Genomic DNA, 9427 nt, shown 5'->3' on the forward strand with positions numbered 1-9427 from the left:
CGGCGGCATCAGGCGAGGGCACGGGCTGCGACCTGGTGTTCTGCACCAGGACGAGCTGCGAAGTCGTACATGGCGGCGGCTCCGTGGACTGCTACTGCTGCGAGCCCGAATATCCGAACGCCCCGTGCTTTCGCACCAAGGGCGCGTGCCTAGCCAAGTGCCCTTGTGCAACTCTCCGAGCCCAAGGCGTAGCCCATACGTAGCCCTCCCCCTTCATGATCGGCGATGAAAGAGTGAGTTTTGGAGGAGCAAGATGCAATGTGACAACAAAATTCATGAGGGCAAACCAAATAATCAATGTACCGAGCTACAATGGACACACTAGAGATTGTTCATGTATGTGACGCACACCAAAACCCTAAACCATAGACGCTGAAGGTGACGCACACCAAAAGCCGCCGCCGTGCGGACGCTGTGGTGTCGCGTTCCTCGGCGCCGGAGGGGATCGACGGGAATCAGCTCGTCGGCGCCGTCGGCCGGCCATCGCGAGCTCTGTGGCCTTGAGGATTCCGTCCATCCTCCCATCCCCGCGTCGTGCTTCACGAACACGGGGACGTCTTCGTCCCGTGTCCGCTCCCGTCGCGCGGGAGACTGCGGCTCTCCTTGGTCCCGTCCGGCGCGGCGGCGGCGCACCTCGAGGCGAGAAAGCCCTCAGTTGGAACTTGGAAGCCCGTGCCTCACTCGTGGGTACGTTGTGGCTCCGCGCCGCAGCTGGGTGGTCGCAGATGGCGGCGGTCGCCGGAGGATGGCCGCGGCGACGCCGGCATCCGAGTCGCCGGCCTACAAATTTACAGAACCCCTCTGATTTGCGATCCAAACCATATCATGGTAACCATAACAAATAACATTCAGGAAGATACACTGCACATTCAGAATAACGATACCCTTACAGCTCTGCACATATATGAGCCTGAGCGACGTCAAATCTGAAAGATATACTGCACATTCAGGATAACCATATCATGGTTGACTGCATCCAGGCACCACCTTCCGCGCAAACGCTTCAGACTTCGCGAGCAGACTGGTTTCAGGCCTGTGAAAGGCTGAGGTCGGCGAGGGGCGCACGACGGCGCACGACATGTTCCGGCTCACCCTGGGACACGGCGCAGTCGATTCATCGACGAGGTTGACGCCGCCGCGGTACCGGTGGCGCGGCCCGACGACGACCGCAAGGTGCAAGGCGTGCTGTGCTGGTAGACCGTAGACGCGCAAAGAGCAAAACTGCGCGTGATCATGGTCTGCGACCGACCGGGCGGATGCGCTGGAGGCGTCGCCGCTGCAGACGGGGCGGCTGGATACACGGGACGAACCCGCCGAGATCGCCGCGGCGTGCTCTGAGTCGCCTGGCATGCGCGCGGCGCGCGTTGACCCGGGCGTGGTGACCCGCGCGGACTCCGACGGGTGAGGACGGAAGACGGAAGAGAGCTTTTGTGATTATATGCTCGCCGATCTCAACCGGTAAAGTTTGATCCAACGGTTACTCACTACGGGACAAGCCTCGTTTGCCGAGTGTCTGACACACTCGGCAAAACAATATAAACACTCGGCAAACCCTTTGCCGAATGTTGCACTCGGCAAAGAGGAAACGGCAAAGAAAGGATCGGCAAAGGCCTCTTTGCCGAGTGTTTTTTATCGGGCACTCGGCGAAGACTTTGCCGAGTGTCTAATCCTGCTCTCGGCCAACAAAATGGATGTGACGGCGGAAGAAATGGTGACGGACGTTTGCCAAGTGTCTGAGAGAAACACTCGGCAAAGTGTATGCTCTTTGCCGAGTGTGCTAGATCAGCACTCGGCAAAGTTTATGCTCTTTGCCGAGTGCTCGTGTAGTGACACTCGGCAAAGCGTATGCTCTTTGCCAAGTGCTGGTGGAGTGACCCTCGGCAAAGAGATTTATTTGCCGAGTGCCGCGTGAGAGGCACTTGGCAAAGGTATAAATTTTTCTTGGAAACACCTTTTTTCTCTCCCTCCCCAGTTGGGAAGCCTCACACAATAGTTTTACAAGTTTACAATAACTACACAGATGCATCAAATAAGCTGATCGACCACAAGTTTTACAAGAGTTTAACGACGAAGTTAACAAGCAATGCAAAATAGTTTTACAAGAGTTCAACGGACAAATTCACAAAGTTCACAAACAGTTCTCAAAACCACTGATTACAACAAGTTCACAACAAAGGATCATTTGACTGATTTCGAGAACCATCACCAAGTTGGCCAATTAGACTGATTTAGAGAAACATGAGGATCATTTGAGGCCGTCAATTGATTCTGCACAAAGTAGAAGAGATTACATGTGTGAGATAAGAAAAATAACGATCATACATGATTAAAACTTATCCATACTCACAGAAGAAGTGTCACACCCTAAAATATTTAATTTTAGGATGTGAATATCGCTTACAATATGTTCATCTATCAATAGGATTTTTCGAGAATTTTATAGATCTTTCTGGCAATTATTCTATTTATCCAAGACCTAGATTTATTTTTTTTAATTGGAAAGCTCTAAAATTCTTTTTCATGAGTTCCAAATATTTTATTTAGAATCCTCGTGACTCAATTTACCTCCCGAGTTTTCCTCGAAAAATTTTAGGATTCTTCCGGATATATTTTTCTTGGTTTGAAATATTTATCAGGACTTTTCTAGATTTATTTTAAACTTAAAAATATGTTCTGGAAAATATTTCTATTTTGATTCTCATCGTAGTCAGACCGAGCCGTATCTTATTGTACATCCTTTTAATCTTATCTCTCCGAATCTTTAAGAGGTTCCATCGAGCTCCCGATCCTCTAATCATTCTCCTCGATCAGGTCATGCTTGAAAATGACGCGCGTGGCTCGTCTTCAGTGTTTTTCCGATGATGTTCGATCACTGTCAGCCCCAACGACTCCGCCTGATCCTTTCCTTCTCTTTTCCGCGCTCTCTAACTCGTTCATGTTCAACCAGCACAGTCAGCTCGTTTTCACGTTCGGCCCTCACCCGAACCTGTTTCGGCCCATAACCGAACTCGCTCGGCCGTTCTCGTTTCGTCTTTCCATTACCTCTTCTATCCTCTCTTTGCTCGCTAAATTGTGGAACCCGCTGGTCGGTCCAATCTCGCCTCCTGTGGGCAATCCGGACTCAAGAACGAGTCCCAGCCCGATGCGCCGCCACGTCCTTATCCTCGTTCGAGTTGGAGCCCAGCACGATATCTCCAGGCCTATTTAAACGCGTCTTGCACCCCTTGTTCCCTGGTAGCCGGCCCTAATTTTCTCCCCTGCGTCGGCTTCTGCGTGCCCTCTAAATCCTCGCGTAACCCTAGCCTCCTCACATCGCCTCCTCGGCAACGCCGCTGCATCCTTCTCCCCGAGCTCCTACGCCCTGCCCTTCCTACATCTCCTGAGTCGCAGCGATGCCACCCCTTGCCAGCCTCCTTGTGGCCCCGCTCCTCCTGCAGCGCCCAGCGCCGCCCTTGCTCCGTTCCCCCTCAGCACGTGAGCCCCCACCCTTTCCCCTACAGCGCCGCCCTTCTCCTGCGCAGTGCCGCTGTTGTGACACTCAGGTACTTGGCATTGTTACACCCTAAATTTTAGTACAAAGTTGTGTGCAAAATGTGGTAGAAGTGTGTTTAAAAATTTAAATGCTAAGGAAAAAAGGTTGTTTAAATAATTATAAATTAATAAAGGTCCTTTAGGGTCCGTTTGGAATCGCGCCTAAGACGCCACGCCTAACCTTAGCACCTTCCCACACATGTGGCGTGCCTAAGGTGCCTAGCTTAATTTCTGCGTTTGGTTCATTGCCACGCCTAAGGTTAGGCGTACATGGAAAAAGTGTGGCTGCTGTTTGGACTGCTACCACACTTCAAGTTAGGCAGACTGGCAGCTGTTTGGTTCACTGCCTAACTTCATTTATGCCCCACAATTTTGTTCCATTTGTTAGTTATTGCAATTAGAGTGCCAAAACTAATAAAAACTAAACATGAAAAACAGTTCATTGTGAATACCAAACTAGTTATCTTCCAAAATTGTTACAAGCGGAAGCATCAAGAAGTAGAAGAAACTGAAGCAACAAGATCAGATCCTACAGCTTTTTATGCCTAGAGAATTGAGAGCTCAAGTACCAACTACCTATCCTTCCCAGGAAATAAACCGTGAGCATGCATTGTTGAATGAGTGCTTATACATCTTCCAATTCAAGCGCCAATGAACAAACCCACATACATCTTTTATATTATATATATATATATTTGAAAGCATTAATGTGTGATATCATATTGGTGATCAATAATTCTGTAGCTCTCTGAAAAAAGCAGATTCAATCAAGAATGCACATCAGGCAAAAGGCACAGAAAGAATGCATCTTTCATCAGCATTGCAGCTTGGTAACATTAAGAGAGTTAGAAACAAAACTGACAAATTTTTCACTAAGAAGTAAGAACGAAAAACCATAGGTCTCTGACAATCATGACGATAGTTGATAGATACACCTAAACACAACCTTGACAAAGAAAAAAAACTCTTTCCTCCTGAATTACACAGAGCTCACGGAGACCCAGACATACGACCAGTTCTTACTACTGCTGAAGCTTACAGTAATATGACATGCACACATCCAAGAACACCAAAATTGCAAGCAGTTGTATCCAGAGCCACATCACCTTGCCGGACTCAGTCGAGGAATCTGGTTTGCCTAAGCACGGCGTCGCGCACCCGCCGCAGGTCTCGGCCCTTGAGCGTGCGCCCGGCGCCCTTGAGCATGGAGAACGGCGCGGCCGGCCCGGCCCCACCAGCGGACGCGCGGACGACCATCTCGTGCGGGGGCAGCATGGCGGCGTCGCCGCGCCGGAAGTCATCGTCGTCGTCGACGAATTCATCCCACTGGCCAATGTCCGGCTTCCGGGGCAGCCGGACGGGCACCCTCACGGGCGCTGACTGGTGGTACGGCGGGCTGGCGTGACGTTCTTCGGCCTCGCGCTCGCGGTTGCCGGGATGGCCCGCGCGGCGGAGTTCGGGGACTAGGCGGGCGACAGAGCGCTCCCGCTCCCGGTCGCCGCCGCCGACCAAGAGGCGCCTGTCCCCCTTGTGCATCGCCAGCGCGGCGGCATCCGGCGACGAGAAGAGAAGTCGTCCTCGTGGAGCTCGTCCGCTGGTGGATCCCCGGGAGAGGGGGGCGCAGCGGGCGGTGGCCCGGCGGCGGGCCGGGGAGGAGGGGACGGCGGGGAGGAGGGGGCGGCGGGGTACCTGCGCTGGCGCGGACGGGAGGAAGGAGGAGAGGGTGTGGTGTGAGATTTGGGTGCGGCGGCCAAATCGAGCGCCGCACCTGTCGCGCGATTTTGCGTGGCGAGCGGGTGTGGCGTGCCTAAGAAAACTGTGGCGCGCTAACGTTAGTACGCTCTCCAAACACCTGCCTAACATTGCGTGACATGCCTAAGGTTAGGCGGTGGCGGCTTAGGCAGAGCTCCAAACAGGCCCTTAGTGTTAAATAGATGAAAGTGGGAAGTGGAATTCAAATACATAAAGGTTGTTTTGGCAAAAGTCAAAAACTTATGTTTAAATCGTAAATATAGGTGAAACTACACATTGGATGTAAATGTAGTGTAATTTTTAAATAGGATTTCTATAAAGTTTAGAAACTTTGCTAAGTTTTATACTAACTCCAAATCCTTAGCTCTTCTGTGAATGCACCTTAAAGCAAAGTTGTACATTTTGAAAAAACCCTACATTTTTGCTTTTGGGCCCATCTTCATTTGAGCTCTGGTTTGAAGGTTATTTGGGCATTACAGTAGGGTCCCTGTACTTTCTGGAAATTGCAATCCAGTCCCCCTTCGTCTACCTCTTCCCCTCCTCCTCTGTTTCTCTGCGCGCGCCGCTGCCGCCGCACTGGCCGGCCATGTGCGCCGCCCCAGCGCCGCTCTGCGCCCGTCCACTTGTCCTTCCCTGCCCTACCGCCGCCTTCTCCGACCCCGCGCTGGCCGTCCCTGCCCTCTCCACGTCGCACCTGCCGCCTGCCCGAGCCGCGCTTCACCGCCGCTCGCCATAGCTGCACCCGGCACCACCTCCTGCTTCCTGGCGACCCCACGTGTTGCTCCCCGGCCGGCCGCCGCCGCAGCTCTCCCTGCTATCTTCTTCTTTACGTGCCACGCTACCCCCGCCTCTGCCCGAACCACGCCGTGGCCGCCATCTTAGTCCAGACTCCGAACACTTCCGGGAGCTTCTTGCGTGCTTGCTCTTGCATTTGCACACACTATTTCCGCTCAATTTCTCCTGCTCCGACCACCACACTTCACTGGACATCGTCCGCGGCTTCGGCTCACCATCAGCAGCCCCCACCGCCGCTCCCCACCCCCGATCCAAAGCACAAACAGCATCCTTACGACCCACCGAAGCTCACCGACCTAACAAATTTCAAGTTCCTCCACTGGAATAGCTGGACCACGACGCCGACGAGCTCCTTCCTCCGCCGCCGCTCGGCCTCCCGCCGACCCGCCGGTACAGAGCCTCTCCACCACGACCAAGGGCACCAATAGCACCACGTGATCCCCCTGAAGCGATCCCACCCTTCCTTCACCGTCCTCCATCGCCCTAGCCTACAGAACACCGGCCGCCATCACCGCCGGTAAGAACCCGATGCCCACCCCACCGTCGAGCACCACCCTCCGTTCTGTCTCCGACCAAATTGAGTACGGGAATAGCATCCCCACCCTCTCCTGGTGCTCATGCGCGCCTTGTCCCTCCATGTTCGCCGGCCCCTCGCCGGGACCACGAGCGCGCCGTCACGGCCTCCGCCACACCTTGCCGCCGGCACTTGTCTTGGCGCACATCACCCACCCGTGGACACAGAAGATCATGTAGGTCACGTAGGGCCAGATCATCTCCGGCCAAACCCTCACCGCCGGCGAGAACACGCCGGCCAGACGCCACGGCCGTCGTCTTCCCCCGGCAAGGACCCATATGTAATTTAGATTGTTGTTCTAAGGGCCTAGGTGCAAGAACCCGAGGGCCTCCCTGTGAACTCTTTTGTTATTTCATGTGTGCAAAGCAGCTAGCTTGTAAAATTCATAGGAATGTGTAGAAAAATCCAAAAATTACCAAACCGGTTTTGTTAGAAACTAGAAATCAAGATCTACAACTTTTGTTAATAAAGTTTGGTATGAAACTAAATACATTTTGGTCTATTCTAAACTCAAAGTAAAAGAGTATCTTATGCATAACTTTTGCATACTAATTTATTTTCTTATGATTTTTGGTATGTAGCTTCTTTAGGTCATGTATGAGCTTGTGTAAAAGTTTCAAGCTTAATATTGTTTAGTAGTTTAAGTTCTTTTGAACTTGGGCAATTCAAATTTGAAATAGTTTGAATTTAATTAAGCAAGTCCTAAGACTTCTATGATTAGATCTTTTGACCATAACTCAATAGATTGATAATTAGTTCATAGTTAAATTTTCAAGACTTTATAGTTCTATTTACTCAAGCTTTGAATTTAAATTTGAAGTTTGAATTCAAATTCAAATATTTTAGTTTCTACTTCCAGAAGATTATGAAAAATTCACCATAAGCTTATTATTGGATATAAACTTATCCACAAAAATGCAAGGTCAGAATCTTTATAATTTTCAAAATAAAAATCCAACTGGTCGAATTATTTCAAAATAATTCCAATAAAATGACATAACTTAAATATAGATAATAGTTTGAAATCCCACCCCCTTGTTACATGAGTTTATATTGATTAATTTATTGGATTGCAACTTTATCGTGAAATCAAAACCTTAATTCAAACACCATCTCACTTAAATCCCTGCATACCATGTAGAATCGATGACGCTCGACGACGGAGACTACGAGCTAGTCCTGGAACAAGACCAAGGGTTTTCTGAAGACCCGACAAACGTCGCCGAGAATCTAACTGAAGCCCCGAACCAAAGTTCGAAAGTCTCTGACACTCCTACCCCCAACCCTACTCAAGAAGGCAAGCCCCAATGCATACCCCAGTATTTCAATTTATTACCATTTTACTTATATATTATATATCTTGCATTACGTCTAGGAGTTGAAATGAAACCCTAGATGCATAAATCCTAAGAATCCAATGTATTGTACCGAGTCCTTATCGCATAGACGCTCTGCTAAATAGGACCGGTAAAAGTCGAGTGATTTCCTGTCACTCGCGCGATATAGGAGTTGCATGTTTACTATTCTGCAATCACTATAAGGATAATGGACAGGGTCATCTGCAGTATCATGACCTGGAGGTTTACCCTATCTATTTTGATAAAAGTTGTTAAGGTCGCAGTGTGTGGTAGTGGTGGCTAAGCGTTTAAAATTACTAGCCACATGCCGCGAAATATGGTAAAACGGCAAGCCTAGTAACCGATCGGCCCGGCAAATGGACATAGCTCCCACCACTCGTAATTTGATTTTTCTCACGCACTGACGTGCGGGAGTACGTTCCGCACAGCGGACAGGAGTACGGTCATGTAGTCGCGCTACAGACGTATGTCCTGCACAATTGGTGTGCGTACGGTCCTACAGTTGCTTGTGGTGGCCCTGTTCCACAACCCGGAATCAAAGGCAAACGGTTGCTTCGGAACGACCTTTTGGTGTGAGTTAGGTTTACCTTGCAAGGGTGAAATTCGATTCAGAATCATCCGTTTCTCGCGGAGAATGAGACTGCTTATTCCTTCTGCCACATAGAGTAAGAAGTGTAACTATTGATGGAATAATCTTGATGAATGATAATCTCTACCTTGCTTGCCTAGTGTAGGTGCTTACCTACAATGGCTAATCAAATAGAATTTGAAAGCTAAAATCTAAAAATAGATCATACTCTTTGTTGCTTTTCAGCTGAAATTAAACCCAGAACCTTTCAATGCCTTCATCAGTCTAAATACGGGCTAAGTATACCCAATCCCGGGTAAACCTTGCTGAGTATTAGTATACTCAGTCTTGCTAGTGAATCTTTCAGGTATAACCTTCGAGAACCCCACGGATAACTCTGCATGGCCAACTTCTGTTCCGTATGGCTGGTCTGAAGCGTCCCCCCCATCAGGGAAGACTTAAAAGTGTCGATTTATCAGTCCCAGGAGGCTGATAACACTTTTATTACGTCAGATGGTACATCACCGTACAACTCTACGCGGTAATGGGCAGTGAAGCGCCACTATCGCGAGGATTACAACCAGAACCCACACTACTACACTAGCTACGAAAAGAGAATCATCAGAGTCTTGCGCCATGCGGAATCCAACGGTGGCCTCAACCACAGGCAAGACTGGGTGCAGGACGAAACCCTATTCGTTGTCTTCGGGGATGTAGTCTGGGTCTTCCACTGTAAAAGTAAAAATAGAATGGGGTGAGTACAAACGTACTCAACAAGTCCAATCACACCCACGGAGGGGGTATAACAGAAATTAATGCAAAGGACAATCCAAGGGTACGGTTAGGGTT

General features: G+C 49.9%; 1 pseudogene; it reads right to left on the bottom strand.

Moving 5' to 3' along the window:
- Window positions 1–4647: 4647 nt before the first annotated feature.
- Window positions 4648–5084, bottom strand: LOC112890591 (annotated as a pseudogene).
- Between the last annotated feature and the right edge of the window lie 4343 nt (window positions 5085–9427).

This window comes from Panicum hallii, chromosome 4, assembly GCF_002211085.1.
Source record: "Panicum hallii strain FIL2 chromosome 4, PHallii_v3.1, whole genome shotgun sequence".
Taxonomy (NCBI): Eukaryota; Viridiplantae; Streptophyta; class Magnoliopsida; order Poales; family Poaceae; genus Panicum; species Panicum hallii.